Raw genomic sequence first — 17,437 nt, 5'->3', positions numbered from 1 at the left:
TCCTACCCAAGACCAGTTTGGGAGGGATGTTGGGGCAGCATGGTCAGCATCAGGAGCTGTGTCGTGCCGCCATCCATGGAACAGCTGCAACCCGAATCTACATGGCAGTGCTCGGCAGGGCAGAGATTGGCGGGTGAAACTGGGGAGGTCCTGTGGTTGTTCTTCTGGTATGTCACTATTGCAGGAGTTTGGGGGTGGTCATTAAACAACTCCCCTCTTGCCCTCCCCTGAATTTAGCATTAATTGAGAGATGGATTCAGGTGGAATTCATTCAGATAGACTGCTCTCATTCAGCAAATATTTATTTTTATTTATATGTGCCAGACTCAATGGACTTGAACTTGGGAAGACTCCAGGAGATGGTGAAGGACAGGTAAGCCTGGTATGCTGCAGTCCATGGGGTTGCAACGAGTTGGATATGACTGAGGGACTGAACAGCAACACTGAAGGATGTGCCAATGACTGAGCAATGGATAAAATCACAAAATCCCTACCCTCATTGAGCTAACATTCTGGTTGAAAGAGATGAACAATGAATTTTTTAAAATTATAAAAAATTCTAAACAATAAGTAAAGCACATGATGTGTGTGTGTGTTTATTTGCTCAGTCATATCCAACTCTTTGCAATGCCATGGACTGTAGCCCACCAGGCTCCTCTGTCTATGGGATTCCGCAGGCAATAATACTGGAGTGGGTTGCCATTCCCTTCTCCAGGGGATCTTCTGTACTCAGAGATTGAGCCCAGGTCTCTTGCATCTTCTGTATTGGCACATGGTAGGTAAGAATAAACTAAAGCAGAGAAAACACATGGAGAGTGCTGGAGGTATAATTGTGAACAAGATGGTCACAAAAAGGCTTGCTGATAAGATGAGAAATAGAGAAAGACTGGAAGAAGACAAGTGACTATATGCCTTGCTGATACCTCAGGGAAGAGCATTCCAGGCAGAAGACTGTAAGTGTAAGGCCCCTGGGTCAGGATTGGAAGGCCTGTTCCAAGACTCTAAGCCAATCATCCAGTATTCTTGGCTAGAGAACCCCATGAACAGAGAAATATGGCGGTCTACAGTCCATGGGGTCACAGAGTCAGACTGAGTGACTAACACTTTCACTTTCTTTTGGGAGCTTCCCTGGTGGCTCAGACAGTAAAGAATCTGCCTGCAATGCAGGAGATCCAGGTTTGATCCCTGAGTTGAGAAGATCCCCTGGAGAAGAGAATGGCTACCCACTCCAGTATTCTTGCCTGGAGAATTCCATGGACAGAGGAGTCTGGCAGGCTATAGTGCATGGAGTTGAAAAGAGTCAGACACAATTGAACGACTTTCACTTCATTTCACTTTAAGCCAATCTTTCTGATCCTGTTTTCCTTCCCAGTGACTGGTTTAAATGGTGAACAGTGACACAGTTCTGACCTGTGAGATGAGAAAGATAATCTGCATGAGGGCTCCTGGGAACAGTTTCCATACTCTGAAGAGATGGTCCCGTTGTTTCCATGGATTTTTCCTGGCTGATGTGGTGTCTGCAACTGTTGCAGCCATGACATGGCAAGAGTAGGAGGCAGCCTTAGAGGGCAGAGCATAAAAACAGAAAGAACCTAGGCTTTGGGTGACATCAGGAAGCCATTGACAGTGCTCAACCTAGAGCTTCCTGAAGACCCATGCAATATATATGGAATTTAGAAAGATGGTAATGATGACCCTATATGTGAGACAGCAAAAGAGACACAGATGTAAAGAACAGTCTTTTAGACTCTGGGAGAAGGCCAGGGTACGATGATTTGAAAGAATGGCATTGAAACATGTATGTTTTCATATGTGAAACAGATCGCCAGTCCAGGTTCGATACATGAGACAGGGTGCTCAGGGCTGGTGCACTGGGATGACCCTGAGGGATGGGATGGGGAGGGAGGTGGGGGGGTGCAGGATGGGGAACACATGTATACCCATGGCTGATTCATGTGAATGTATGGCAAACACCACTACAATATTATAAAGTAATTAGCCTCCAATTAAAAAAAAAAGACTCATGCAAGACCATGTCACCCAGGCTTCTCTGTCCATCACCAACTCCCAGAGCCTACTCAAACTCATGTCCATTGAGTCAGTCATCCATGTCGTCCCCTTCTCCTCCTGCCTTCAATCTTTCCCAGCATCAGGGTCTTTTCCAATGAGTCAGCTCTTCACATCAGGTGGCCAGAGTATTGGAGTTTCAGCTTCAGCATTAGTCCTTCCAATGAATATTCAGGACTGATTTCCTTTAGGATGGACTGGTTGGATCTCCTTGCCATCCAAGGGACTCTCAAGAGTCTTCTGCAATACCACAGTTCAAAAGCATCAATTCTTCAGCGCTCAGCTTTCTTTATAGTCTTTAGGGGAGAATGGATCCACATAGATGCATGACTAAGCCACTCTGCTATGCACCTGAAACTATCACAACATTGTTAATTGGCTATACTCCAAAATGAAATAAAAAGTTTTTAAAAATTCTGAATCCTCAGATATGTAATACTAATAATTAATGATTAAATAAAAAAAGAGCATAGACTCAAAATGAAGTTACTTTTTCTAAGCCCATGTCACCAAGCCAAAACTTAGTACCCAACCTAATTGCAATTTCAATCTCCTGCAGGTGTGTCACCTTAACCAGTCAGTCTTTTTTTTTTTAAATATCTTATTTATTTATTTGTCTGCGCTTGGTCTTTGTTGCTGCACGGGCTTTCCTCTAGGTTGTGGCAAGCAGGGGCTACTCTCTCGTTGTGTTATGAAGGGCTACTCTCTGGTTGTGGTGCTCCGGCTTCTCTTGCTGTGGACCATGGACTCTAGGGCACTCCGGACTCAGTGGTTGCAGCACGTGGGCTCAGCTGCTCCGAGGCATGTGGGGGTCTTCCTGGACCAGGGAGTGAACCTGTGTCTCCTGCATTGCAGGCAGATCATTTGCTGTCTGAGCCACCAAGGAAGCCCTTAACCAGTCAGTCTTAAGAATTTGATGAATTCTTGGAAATTCCTGGTCAACAGTAGTGTGGTAATCTGCCTAGTAGACACCTCGGATCCCCTAGAGGTCATCCACTTTTTTCCTGGTCACTGCCCCTTTTGTCTATAACAACCTTGCTCTTCCTGCAGCTCTCTGGAGCTCCTTTCTGGTGTCTAGATGGAATGCCACTTGATTCATTCATTGTTGAATAAAGCCAGTTTGATTTTTAAATTTACTCACTTGAATTTTGTTTCTTAACAACATCATCATGTTCTATAAAGCCACTGAAAAGCTGAATTAGCAAATACAGGACCATTGTTCTTACCAGAAATAGGTTAGGTTCCTTGGGGCATCTAACCACATTTTCATCAACCCATCAATTATATATGGCCTTCGAGGCGGCACTAATGGTAAAGAACCTATCTGCCAATGCAGGAGACGTAAGAGACGCAGGTTCAATTCCCTGGGTCAGAAAGATTCCCTGGAGGAGGGCATGGAAACCCATCCAGTATTTTTGCCTGGAGAATCCTATGGACAAAGAAGCCTGGTGGGTTATGGTCCACAGGGTCACGAAGAGTCAGACATGATTGAAGGGACTTAGCATGTGTGTATGCATCAACATATAACCTTGTTTTGTGTGTGTTTCTATTTAAAGTCACCTTATTTAATATATATTTCTAACAAATAATTGAACACATGGTCTTTCAATGATTTAAAGGCAAGACTTTGGAGGCCATTTGTGTTGTGTGGGTTCATTTGCCAACATCCTTGTAAAACAAGTTTATTTCATCAGCATTGTAAACTTACTCTTCCATATAACCCTTTTTCTGTATAACACTTAGCAGGTTTAAAAAAATTTTTTACCATAGCCTCTTGATCTGCACAGCCAGCCTTGCCTGAACATTTAATATTTTTCATGCCCTTACTGACTTTTGAAATATTTGAGCCAGCCAGCACTTGCTGAAAAGATTTAACATTTTCCTGAGTCAATGTGACTATAAATTTCTTTATCTTTCAAACCTCACAACAGTGCTGTCAACTGTGCTATTTTACTGCTTGTCATCTCATGAATCTATACATTTAGTCCATCTTTTCTATAACTTTATCACACACTATAAATGTTACTTTAGCACTTTTTGGAGCAGCCTCATATACAGGTCAGCTAAGTTTCTCTTCCTTTTTCTAGGTGTAAGGTATTGTTGATTCATTAGCATGGAACTCACAACCAAGAACACTATGACTCATGCCTGAAGGAAGCTTACCTAACACACATATTTTCTCCATAAGACACATTCCAGCCTTCTGGATCCCAGAAACAGTACACAGCACGTCAACACTACATTTGGGAGCCATTTAAAAAGTGAAATCAGGAGACTGTCTCAAAATGGCAGAGTAGAAGGACATGCACTCATCTCTTCCTGCAAGAGCACCAAAATCACAACTAGCTGCTCAACAACCACTGACAGGAGGACGTTGGAACCCACCAAAAAAAGATACCCCACGTCCAAAGACAAAGAAGAAGCCCCAATGAGATGGTAGGAGGGGTGCAATCACAATCAAATCAAACCCCATACCTCTCAGGTGCGTGACCCACAAAACTGGGGAACAATAATACCAAAGAAGTTCTCCCACTATCATGAAGGTTCTGAGCCCGATGTCAGGCTTCCCACCCTGGGGATCTGGTGAAGGGAAATCAACAACAAAAACCACAAAATACAACAACAAAAAAAGTGGCATTAAATGAAACACACAAAGGATATTCGTTTGCAATATGAGAGCTGAAGCTGGAGGCAGAACATGGCCTTGTTCAACCTCAGCTGGAACACACTCGTCAAATGATTCAAATTTTTTGCAGTTCTGCACATGTCTGCAAATGACCCTAGAAGTGCAATGATCATTGACGTTGGAATTACAAATAATTTTTGAGAATAGGTAAATTTTCAAGTACGGAATCCATGGACAATGAGAATGGATTGTACCTAGTAAAAACAGTAAGATCAGACTTCCCTGGTAGCTCAGTGAATTAGAATCCACCTACCAATGCAGGGGATAGGGGTTCGATCCCTGGTCCAGGAAGATGCCATGTGCCATGGAGCAGCTAAGCCCATGTTTCACAACTGCTGAGCCCGTACTCTTGAGCCTGGGAACCACAACAAGAGAAGCCACCACAATGAGAAGCCCACACACCGCAACAAAAGAGTGCAGCTAGAGAAAAGCCCGAGCACAGCAAGAAGACCCAGCTCAGCCAAAAATAAATACATAATTTAAAAAAAAAGAATAAGATATATCAGTATGTATTTGCAATGCAGGATGCCCCTGGGATGTTTTTAAGTGAAAAAAGAGAGTTACATAAAAATAAAAATTAAAAAAAAAAGAGCGTTACAGAACAATATGTATAAAGGTTAAAAAAAAAAAAGTGAATGCTTATCCGGGCCATGCAGGTAACATAAATGGTGGGGTGAACTAAGGGAAGACATCTGGGAAGACGGGGGGCTAGGAAGAGGAGTGCTCACCCCAGCTGCAGGGGGCAGCCCATTGCTCAGCAACAGTCAATTGTTTTCAGGCAGAAGTAGGCACCCAGTGATGACTTATCTCCAGGTTTTTAAGATTTTCATGAACTATCCCAATTTAAAATGTTGACGACTATTTCCAGTTTTCTTTTATTTTTAATATTTATATTATTTATTTATCTGGCTGCACTGGGTTTTTTTTTTTTTTCCCCATTTCTCCTTTATTTATTTATTTATTTTTTCCAGTGGGTTTTGTCATACATTGATATGAATCAGCCATAGATTTACACGTATTCCCCATCCCGATCCCCCCTCCCACCTCCCTCTCCACCCGATTCCTCTGGATCTTCCCAGTGCCCACTTCTGGGCATACACACTGCACTGGGTTTTACTTGCAGCATGTGGGATCTAGTTCCCCTGCTGCTGCTGCTAAGTTGCTTCAGTCATGTCCAACTCTGTGCGACCCCATAGACGGCAGCCCACCAGGCTCCCCTGTCCCTGGGATTCTGCCGGCAAGAACACTGGAGTGAGTTGCCATTTCCTTCTCCAATGCATGAAAGTAAAAAGGGAAAGTGAAGTCTCTCAGTCATGTCCGACTCGTAGCAACCCCATGGACTGCAGCCTACCAGGCTCCTCCCGTCCATGGGATTTTCCAGGCAAGAGTACTGGAGTGGGTTGCCCTGACCAGGTATCAAATCCAGGCCCCCTGCATTGGAAGTGCAGAATCTTAGTCACTGGACCACCACGGAAGACCTCTATTTCAAATTAAAAAAAATTCTGTGTGAGTCAAACAAAACCCATTATAGGCTATATTTGGCCTACAAGACTATGTTTCCCAGTGTGTGGTACTATATATGAGAAAAGTACACATATAAATAGCGAAAAAGTCTCACATTCACTAGACCAGTCACAATGGTTACCTTGGAGTAGAGAAAAAAGCAGCGTTGTTGAAGGCATGGAGTAGGTATTCAGTTTTCATAAACTGTTTGAGATCTTGGCCATGGAAGTGTAGTAATGTATTATCTACTTTAAAAGGAAGAAAAGAGCCCTATGAATTAAAGGCCAAGGATATTAATCTGTGGCCACTGAGATTGGACATTATCAGTGTTCTCTGCCTTGGATTGCAAAGATTATATTTCTAACTTGCTTTTTTTTGGACCATGCTGTGTGGCATGTGAGATCTTAGTTCCCAAACCAGGGATCAAACCTGCACCCCCTGCACTGTCTTAATAGTCACTGGATCACCAGGGAGTTCCCTCTGACTTGCTTTTTCAGTTACCATTGTTTTACTTATTTAGGGAATGTTTGTTTTCAAGGAATGGAAATCCACTCAAAATAGCTCTAGAATGGGACTTCCCTGGTGGTCCAGTGGTTAATACTCTGTGCTTCTAATGCAAGCAAGTGCAGGGCTTGTAATGGCACAGAGTCCGAGTCTGGTACAGACGAGAGCACCACCATGTTTCACTCACTCTGGAAGGCACACATCTTACCTTTCAGTATCACTGAAATCAGGATGCATCTTCGAGGTGACAACATATCAGAGTGTAACTGGCAGTTTTATTCCCTTTCTCAGAGGTACATAAGTGGCAGGTTAGATGAAATATGTTTATTTCTTTAGGCTGATGTGTATCAACATGTCCCTCGGTGCCCTGGGCTCAGAAATGTTCTCACAGAAGAGGTGCTCCCATCTCCTATGGGAAATACCTGTAACAAGGAAAAGGGATTAGCGAATTCATAAATCAGGGAGGTCAAATCTCCACTGTTGATAAGAAACTTCCCTTAATTATGGGGTTAATATGGGGCTTCACCAATGGCTCAGCTGGTAAAGAACCTGCCTGTCAATGCAGAAGCCACAGAAGATGCAGGTTCAATCCGTGGATGGGGAAGATTTCCTGGAGTAGGACATGGCAACCCACTCCAGTATTCTTTCCTGGAGAATCCCATGGACAGAGGAACCTGGTGGGCTACAGTCCATGGGGTCGCAAAGAGTTGGATACAGCTGAAGCCAGTTAGCATGCACTCACACATAGTTAATATGACCATCCATTGCTTATAGGTATCAGTAACTGCAAATGTTTGCTAAGGTGAAGTGCAAGGTGTGAAACAACAGTTCTTTCATGTGTTCATGGTGAGTAATAACTTTAAAGAAGGCAGAACTCCATGCTAAAGATTAATAAATACCTCATCAAAAAAGAAAAGAAAAATCCTGATCAGCTTTGCTGAAACAATTGTAACAGCATGATTCAACTCTTTTGTTTTTTAGTGTGTATGAGAGTGTTTAACCAGTATGTTTCAGGTGCATGTTTATATTAATATCCCAAATTGTGATGCTCTAAAGTGTAGTCTTGATTTCTAAATCCTCACTACTCAAAGTGAAGTCCTTGAACCAGCAATATGGGACAACAGTTGGGAGTCTGCCAGAAATGCAGAACCTCAGGCCCTACTGAATTCGGATATGTATTTAAAATACAAGCTCCAGGACTGGACTTCCCTGGTGGGCCAGTGGCTAAGACTCCACGCTTCCAATGCAGGGGACCTGGGTTCGATCCCTGGCCAGGGAACTAGATACCACATGCTACAAATAAGACTTGACGCAGCCAAATAAATAAATATTTAAAAAAAGAAAATGTAAGCTTCCACATCAACTGCTGAGTGGATAAACAAAACATGGTGTATCTGTGGGGTGTGTGTGTGTGTGTGTGTGTGTGTGTGTGTGTGTTAGTCACTCAGTCTTGTCCAACTCTTTGTGACCCCATGAACTGTAGCCTGCCAGGCTTCTCTGCCCATGGATTTCTCCAGGCAAGAATACTGCAGTGGGTTGCTATTCCCTTCTCCAGGTGATCTTCCCAACCCAAGGATCAAACCTGGGCCTCCCGCATTGCAGGCAGATTGTTTACCATCTGAGCCATCAGGGAAGCCCTGGTACAACCATACCACGGATTATCATTCAGCCATAGAAAGGAATGAAATTTTGATGTATGTTACAACATGGATAAGCCTTGAAAATATTATGTTAAGTGAAAGAAGCCAGGCAAAAAAGGCCACATATTGTATGATTCCCTTCATATGAAATGTCCTGGATAGGCAAATCCATAAGACAGAAAGTAGATTAGAGTTTGCATGGGGAATGGAAGAAGGGAGGCATTGGAATTCCCTGCTAATGAGTAAGGGGTTTTTTTGGGGATGATGGAAATATTTTCGAATTAGGTAGAGGTGATGGTTGCCCAACATTGTGAATATACTAAACCCCACTGGGTTGTACACTTAAATTTTTGGAATGTTACATTATATAAATTTTTATCTCCAAAAAGTTTTAGAAGTAAAGCCACATCACCTGCAACCTTTAAAAAAAATCATGTATTGCTTCCTTTTGTTCCCACAGGATAGGAAAAGAAAATGCTGCTTAAATCATTGTATTAGAAAGAAACGCCATCTGATATTTATTGTTCCCCAAGTAGTACAGCTTAAAAATCTTTGGGATTTATTTTGGATCATCCATGTAAGTGAACATAAAGTAAAAATTCCCCTATAAATAGAGTGTTGTCGTCAATGTCCTTGAAGGAAAAACAATCAAAATAATAAGAGGTGTTTAAAAGTAAAATTTAAAAAAGCTTTCTCCCCAGATGATTCATATGTATGTTCAAGTTTGAGAGCATTGCTCTAAATCCCGTCTCCTAGACTACAAGACCTCAGAGTCCTTCCCCACCCTCACCCAGGAAATTCTTCCCTTTTTTCCATAATCCTCAGATATGGCACTATTTCTCTTGTTTTGCGGATCCCACATCCTCCTCCTCACCCCGGCCTGTCTGAAACGGCCTTGATTCAGAGGGCTGCTCCATCAGGCAGCATCACCATCGCCCATAGACTAAGAGAGGATCTGCACAGTGATAAAGAGTCCACCTGCCAATGCCAGAGACACACGGGAGAGGGTTTGATCCCTGCATCAGGAAGATCCCCTGAAGGAGGGCATGGCAACCCACTTCAGTACTCTTGCCTGAAGAGCCCCCATGGACGGCGAGCTGCAGTCTGTGGGGTCCCAAGGAGCCGGACATGACTGAGTGACTGAGCAGGTACACACACACACACACACACACACACACACACACACACACACACATCCTTGCTCCAGGTCTGGGTTGCATTGCTTCACCTGTGCCCTGAAGAGGACTGCCAGTGGCCAAGATCAAGGTCAGCCTCTGTGAAACAGTTCTGCCCTTTTCTTGGCCTACTGTAATGGAAGAAAAAATAAAGCAGATACCACACCATTCCTTAAATTGTCTTCCTCGCTTCTCCTCCGCCCCAGGCAACTCTGAGTCAAAAATCTCCTCTCTTATTTGAATAAAAAAAGAAAATACACCTGATGCCCACACACTTAACAGAAAATGCAGTAAGGAAAGAAAGGAAGGAGCCTCCTATTCCCCCCTGAGATATCCAAACTCTAACTTCTGCCCAGCCAAAATTTCCTATCACACACATACACACACACACTCACGCACACACACACACTGATAGGTAGTAAGATATCAACAATGGTTTTTAATGGGTGATAAGATTTCTCTCTTCTCATTGAGCTACATTTCTAGTGTTTCAAATAGTTTTTCATATTACTCACATACTCATAAAAATAAATAAAAGTCCTTTGTTAGAGAAAATAAGAAACTCCCCATGGTGATGGAATATGTGATTTCAACACGCATTTTTAAATAGAGAGTTTCTGTCTTGTAGAAGTTAGCCTCTGAGGGTCACAAAGCCCTTTTCAGGTTCACAGTGCACAGAAAAGTCTTTTTATAAGGGCTGTCGGGTTACCAGAGACAGGAAATGAAGTTGGTTTCCAGATCTTGGCAGGGGGTGTGGTGGGGAGGCCCTCTAGAAACCTTGGGCTTCCCTTCAAATGAGGACATGCTGAACTCCATCTTCAGTAAAGAGGGGGTTCTTAAGAGAACTACCCCATTACTATATACCAGTTGGTGATAATCCCTGCCTGATTCTTTTTATCATGTAGACCTAGGCATTAGATGTTTTCTTTTGAATTTCTACCAAGGAGCTGAATTGGTTAATTATCCTGGAAATGATTCAGCTTAAAAGGGTTTAACTTTTTTTTTTTTTTACTATTTTTTATTATTAAAAAGGATGAAAGTTGCTCATTTTGTTTCTAATTTTATTCCCTTTTATGTGAGTTATCTGAATCTTTTTCACTTAGCTTAAATGGCTCATTGTAAAACATGGCATTAAAAAATTATTGTATTCATTGAGGAATATTTAAGATGCAGATGAGCAAATGTTTATGTGCATATACATGTGTGTTTGTGTGTCTACACATGCTTGGATATTTTTTTAAATAGAAATGGGGCATTAGTGGGGAATTTTAAAATTTTGAATGCCTAGGGGCCTTCCCTGGTTGTCCAGTGGTTAAGACTCTCTATTTCCTGTGCAGGGAGTGAGGGTTCCACATGTGGTGTGGCCAAAGCAAAATTTCTTTAAAATAATGATTAAAAAAAGAGTCAGGGGTGGGTGGGAGGGAGGCTCACGATGGAGGGGTTGTACATATACTCATAACTGATTCCTGTTGTTACACAGCAGAACCAACACAACATTGTAAAACAGTTATCCTCCAATTAAAATTTTAAAATAAGAATAAAAACCATCAGAGAAGACAAAAAAAAAAAAAAATTCCTGTGCCTGAACTTTACCATTCAATCTAGCTTAGTCAAGAAAGGACTATTATTTACTGACTCATAAAAGAAACCTTCAGGGTTATTTCTGGCCTCAGTAACCAAAGACTCAAATATTCTCAGGACTGCCTCAGGGCTCCTGCTCTTGGCTTTCCTCTCTCCGGGTTTACCTCATTCTCTCAGACTGCAGTTGGGCTTGTGAGAGACACCACTGCCCTGCAAATTCACATCTTCTCATTTTCAATTCCAAAGAGGGAAAGGTCTTTCCCTTTTGGTTTTAGCTTAAAAAGTCCCAGGGAAGGTCCCTCATAGGCTCAGCTTGGGTAACTCGCATGTTCCCTGACAAATCATCATGTGAAAAGTGACCCAGTGCTGTGACTGCCTCAAGGCTGGTCAAGTTCCACCTCTAATCCAAACCCAGAGACAGAGGTGGCCTAATAACGTGGCAGTTCCCATCTGAACCACTAGGTGCCGTTTTCTAAAGAAAGATTGGGACTCAGCCGGTAAAGAATCCACCTGCAATGCAGGAGACACCGTTTCTATCCCTGGGTAGGGAAGATCTCCTGGAGAAGTGATAGGCTACCCACTCCAGTATCCTTGCCTGGAGAATCCCATGGACAGAGGAGCCTGGCAGGCTACAGTCCATGGGGTTGCCAAGAGTTGGGCACAACTGAGTGACTTTCACTTCCTTGTGGTCCAGTGACTAAGACTCTGAGCTCCTAATTCATGGGGTGCAGGTCTGATCCCTGATTTGGGAACTAGATCCCACATGTCACGACTAAAAGGGTCCCACATGCTGTAACTAAGACCCAGTGCAGCCAAATAAGTAAATTTTTTAAAAAGAAAGAAAGAAAGATCAGGTGCCATTGCCCATGGAAGGATAGAGTGCTGGTAGACAAATGACAAATACTACATATAAACGGGATTATATTTCAATAACTGTGTTGCCACTCATAAAAAAATTCCATGATAATAGCATTTAATGACAGAATAGTATTTTATTATATTCTGGAATGTAAACATGATGTCTGGAAGTGACCATGAGGATAAGAGCCACACACTAAGTTTGGCAGAGCAGGAAGACAGAAGATGCCAGGATCCTGTTTTTTAAAAGTGTTTGGCCTCACTGTGCAGCACATGGGATCTCAGTTCCTCAAACTGTGCCCCCTACATTGGAAGTGTGGAGTCCCAACCACTGAACCGCCAGGGAAGTCCATGCCTGGATCCTTGATGTCATCCCAGACTTCCTGCACCAGTCCTGTACTTCTTGATACATGAGAAAAATAACCCCTGATGTGGCTAAACCACAGTGGTCAGGTTCCTCCTACCCATGGCCAAGTGCAGTTCCTTATAAAAGGACTTCCAGGCAGCCACTAAAAGTAGGCCAGGGAATTTATCATGAGTGAGGGGGGCGGGAAATGATAATAAGAACCCCAGAGAGGTTGAAAGGGAAGCTGAAACTTGGAAAGTACAGCCTACTTATTTTTTGAACTATTAAAGGAAACTGACTCATAGAGCATCCACGAGGCAGTTACAATAGATGGAAATGGCAGCCACAGGTGAATTGAGCAGAAAGAGGGTTAGAGGTAGCACCCAAGGCTTCTTTAATGCTATGAAGCATGAAGGGTTTCAGAAGTCCCTATGAGCTCCCAGTGAGGCAACTGAGGTAGCTAAAGTTGGAGCTAGGAAGCATCCCAAAGGATCACCACCATACCCAAGACTCCCGGGCAGCAGCCGAAGAAGGCAGCAGAGAAAACAGAACTTCAGGCTTGAAGTCATGGGTCAGGCGGGGGTGGGACCAGTACAGAGGCCAAAGCAGACATGTGGTGAGGGGAGCTGTACCTCACGGGAGTGAGCAGGAGCCAGGGGAGAAGGTCAGCCGGAGAACCAGGGTCCTTTCCCCTTGCACCGAAATAACATCTTTGGAAGAAGAAGTGGAGGGAAGAACTTTGGAGGAGACAGTTTCAGAGGGAGTTTGAATTTCAAATCGACTAAGATTTACCCCAAACTGGCTTTTTTTTAAACCCAGAAGAGACTGTTAGCTGGTAAGCTGAAGTTTCCTGTAAAGAAAGTCTTCTGAGAAATCTAAGTTCAATTATGTGGAAGTAGTGAAAGTGTTAATCACTCAGTCATATCCAACACTTTGTGATTCCATGGACTGTAGCCTGCCAGGCTCATCTGTCTATGGAATTCTCAGGGCAAGAATACTGGAGTGGGTTGCCATTCCCTTCTCCAGAGGATCTTCCTGACCCAGGGATCGAACCTGGGTCTCCTGTATTGCAGGTGGATTCTTTACCATCTGAGCCATCACAGAGATACTTTAAAAAAAATTTGCACATCTCGCTCATAGTGTGAACATTGTGACCACACCCCACCCCTAATTTCCCCATACGTATAGATCTCTACTATAAGTTTCCAAAAGGGGTGTCACAGGAGTTTGAGATTAGTCACAAGGAAAATGTCCTAACATCTGTTTTAGACTTGTGAAAGCCACAGTGATTCCTACCCGCCCCCACCTTTGGCTGTGCTGGGTCTTAACTGCAGCATGCGAGATCTAGTTCCAGGACCAGGGATTGAAGCCCAGCTCCCTGCATTGGGAGCATGGACTCTTAACCACTGGCCCACCAGGGAAGTCCCTCAATGACTCTCGTCTCCTGGGGTTCACGTGCTGTGTAGTCCTCTTCCACACTGTACCAGGGGTGGTATGTCGCTTCCAAGACCAGGTTAGCTCCTCTTCCTTCCTCTCTTAGATCACTCACTCTGCGGAAACCAGCTGCCATGTGATGAAGACAGGCCTGTCTGAGGAAACAGCTCTATGAGTGATCTCAGAAGCAGGTTCAGCCCCAGTCAAACCTTCAGATAACGGCAGCTCCAGCCAACATCTAGACAGCCGCCTCGTGAGAGACCCTCCGTCAGTGACACTCAGCTAAGGTCTTCTAGATTCCCGTCTCACAGGAACTGTAAGATACTAAATGTTTGTTGTTTGGGGGACTTCCCTGGTGGCTCAGTGTTTAAGAATTGGCTTTCCACCAGATCTGAAAGAGACACATGCACCCCAATGTTCATCGCAGCACTGTTTATAATAGCCAGGACATGGAAGCAACATAGATGCCCATCAGCAGATGAATGGATAAGGAAGCTGTGGTACATATACACCATGGAATATTACTCAGCCATTAAAAAGAATTCATTTGAACCAGTTCTAATGAGATGGATGAAACTGGAGCCCATTATACAGAGTGAAGTAAGCCAGAAAGATAAAGAACATTACAGCATACTAACACATATATATGGAATTTAGAAAGATGGTAATGACAACCCTATATGCAAAACAGAAAAAGAGACACAGAAGTACAGAACAGACTTTTGAACTCTGTGGGAGAAGGTGAGGGTGGGATGTTGCGAAAGAACAGCATGTATATTATCTATGGTGAAACAGATCACCAGCCCAGGTGGGATGCATGAGACAAGTGCTCGGGCCTGGTGCACTGGGAAGACCCAGAGGAATCGGGTGGAGAGGGAGGTGGGAGGGGGGATCGGGATGGGGAATACGTGTAAATCTATTGCTGATTCATGTCAATGTATGACAAAACCCACTGAAAAAATGAATTAATAAATAAATAAAAGAAAAAGAAAAAACATCCTTTGAAAAAAAAAAAAAGAATCGGCTTTCCAATGCAGGGGATGTGGGTTCCGTCCCTGGTTGGGGAACTAAGATCCCACATGTCACCAGGCATCTAAGCCTGAGCCAATCAAGACCTGATCCTGCCAAATAAATAAATATTAATAAATGCTGTTTTAAACTACTAAGTTTGGGGGTAGTTTGTTATGCAGCCATAGATAACAAATATACTCCCTCTCTTAAAAATTTCAGTTATAGCACCTGCCGAAAATCTTCCTCCACGAGATACTTTGACAGTTTCTTTCCCCTCCTCTCAGCCACCTGAGGTACCTGGTCTCGTTTCCTCTACTGACTGCTCCTGTGGACACCAAGTTTCTCTGCTCTCCCAACCCTGTCTTCACTTTTCCCCCACGTATCTGATGCTGGTGACTAAAAGACTTCAGCACAGGGCTTCCCTGGTGGCTCAGGGGTAAAGAATCCGCCTGTCAATGCAGGAGACACGGGTTCGATCTCTGATCTAGGGGGATCCCATGTAACTTGGAGCAACTAAGCCTGTGTGCCACAGCTGCTGAGCCTGTGCTCTAGAGCCTGGGAGCTGCAATTACTGAGGTCCGAGCACCCTAAGGCCCCTGCTCCACAGTAAGAGAAGTCACTGCAATGAGAAGCCCACTCACTGCAGTTAGAGAGAAGACTTTGCTCACTGCAACTAGAGAGAGCCTGCATGGAGCAACAAAGATCCAGTGCAGCCAAAAATAATAAGTAAATAAATTAGTTTTTAAAAAAGACTTGGACAAGAGAGACAAGTCAGAGAGAGAAAGAAGAGGCAGGGATAAGCATCAGCCAGGTTCTGTGAGTCTTCCCTCATCTTCCCTTCACACTCCCTACTGATTGGAGAGCTACGGAATCTCCCCCCACCCCATCAATGGCAGAATACCAGAAAGACCCCTGAGAGGTCGAGAGGTGCCTTTAATTCTCTAGGGCCTGAACAGTGCTTCAGCCCCATGACTCCTGGAAAACTCTTGGTTTCCTGGATGTCCCCTGCTGTTGCTGAAAAGTAAACCCAGCCATTGGTTTATAGTGAACAGAAAGCTCTAAACTGCTATTGTGATTACCTTGCAGATGACTACAATTATGTTGCAGATACTAACTGAATCCCTCTGGTTAAATGAAACAAAGAAGAAAAGACAGAATATTAGCTTCGTATTTTAGCGTCTTGGTTTATCTCCCCTATCAGGCCATGAGCTTCATGAGAGCAAGGGCCATGTGTGATTTCTGTGGGTAACCACAGTGTTCTTGAGCATAGAACACTCCCAGTGAATATCTGTTAGAAGATGCATCATGCATGTTTGCTGGAGAATGGTTGAATTAACATCAAAGGTGTCTTCTGCGGTTAGCTCATTGGCTGGTAATTCTCAGCTTTTTGCAGTCCATCACAAAATGTACTTTTCCTTTTTTTCCCTATCTATTGCTTTATTTATCTTTTTATCATTACTATTTTTAAAACTGAAGTATAGTTGATTTACAATGTTGTGCCAATCTCTGCTTTCCAGCAGTGAGTCAGTTATATACCTATACACATTCTTTATACCTATATATATTTCTAAATGGGCTTCCCTGGTGCCTAAGACAGTGAAGAATCTGCCTGCCATGCAGGAGACTGGGGCTTGATCCCTAGGTTTGGAAAATCCCCTGAAGAATAGAATGGCAACCCACTCCAGTGTCTTGTCTGGAGAATGCCATATCCAGAGGAGCCTGGCAGGCTACGGTCCATGGGGTCACAAAGAGTTAGACATGTTCAGTTCAGTTCAGTTGCTCAGTCGTGTCCAACTCTTTGTGACCCCATGAACCATAGCACGCCAGGCCTCCCTATCCATCACCAACTCCCAGAGTCCACCCAACCCATGTCCATTGTGTCAGTGATGCCATCCAGCCATCTCATCCTCTGTCTTCCCCTTCTCCTCCTGCCCTCAATCTTTGCCAGGATCAGGGTCTTTTCAAATGAGTCAGCTCTCCGCATCAGGTGGCCAAAGTATTGGAGTTTCAGCTTCAACATCAGTCCCTCCAATGAACACCCAGGACTGATCTCCTTTAAGCTGGACTGGTTGGATCTCCTTACAGTCCAAGGGACTCTCAAGAGTCTTCTCCAACACCACAGTTCAAAACCATCAATTCTTCTGCACTCAGCTTTCTTTCTAGTCCAACTCTCACATCCATACATGACTACTGGAAAAACCATAGCCTTGACTAGACGGACCTTTGTTGGCAAAGTAATGTCCCTGCTTTTTAATATGCTGTCTAGGTTGGTCATAACTTTCCTTCCAAGGAGTAAGCGTCTTTTAATTTCATGGCTGCATTCACTATCCACAGTGATTTTGGAGCCCAGAAAAATAAAGTCTGACACTGTTTCCACTGTTTCCCCATCTATTTGCCATGAAGTGATGGGACCAGATGCCAGGATCTTAGTTTTCTGAATGTTGAGCTTTAAGCCAACTTTTCCACTCTCTTCTTTCACTTTCATCAAGAGGCTCTTTAGTTCCTCTTCACTTTCTGCCATAACTGGGTGACTAAAACTTTAACATATTCCTATATATATTTGTTATATCTAATATACCTAAATATTCTTTTCCATAATGGTTTATCACAGGATAGTGAATACAGTTCCTTG

This window comes from Cervus elaphus, chromosome 13, assembly GCF_910594005.1.
Source record: "Cervus elaphus chromosome 13, mCerEla1.1, whole genome shotgun sequence".
NCBI classification, from domain to species: domain Eukaryota; kingdom Metazoa; phylum Chordata; class Mammalia; order Artiodactyla; family Cervidae; genus Cervus; species Cervus elaphus.
This window is presented reverse-complemented; position numbering follows the sequence as displayed.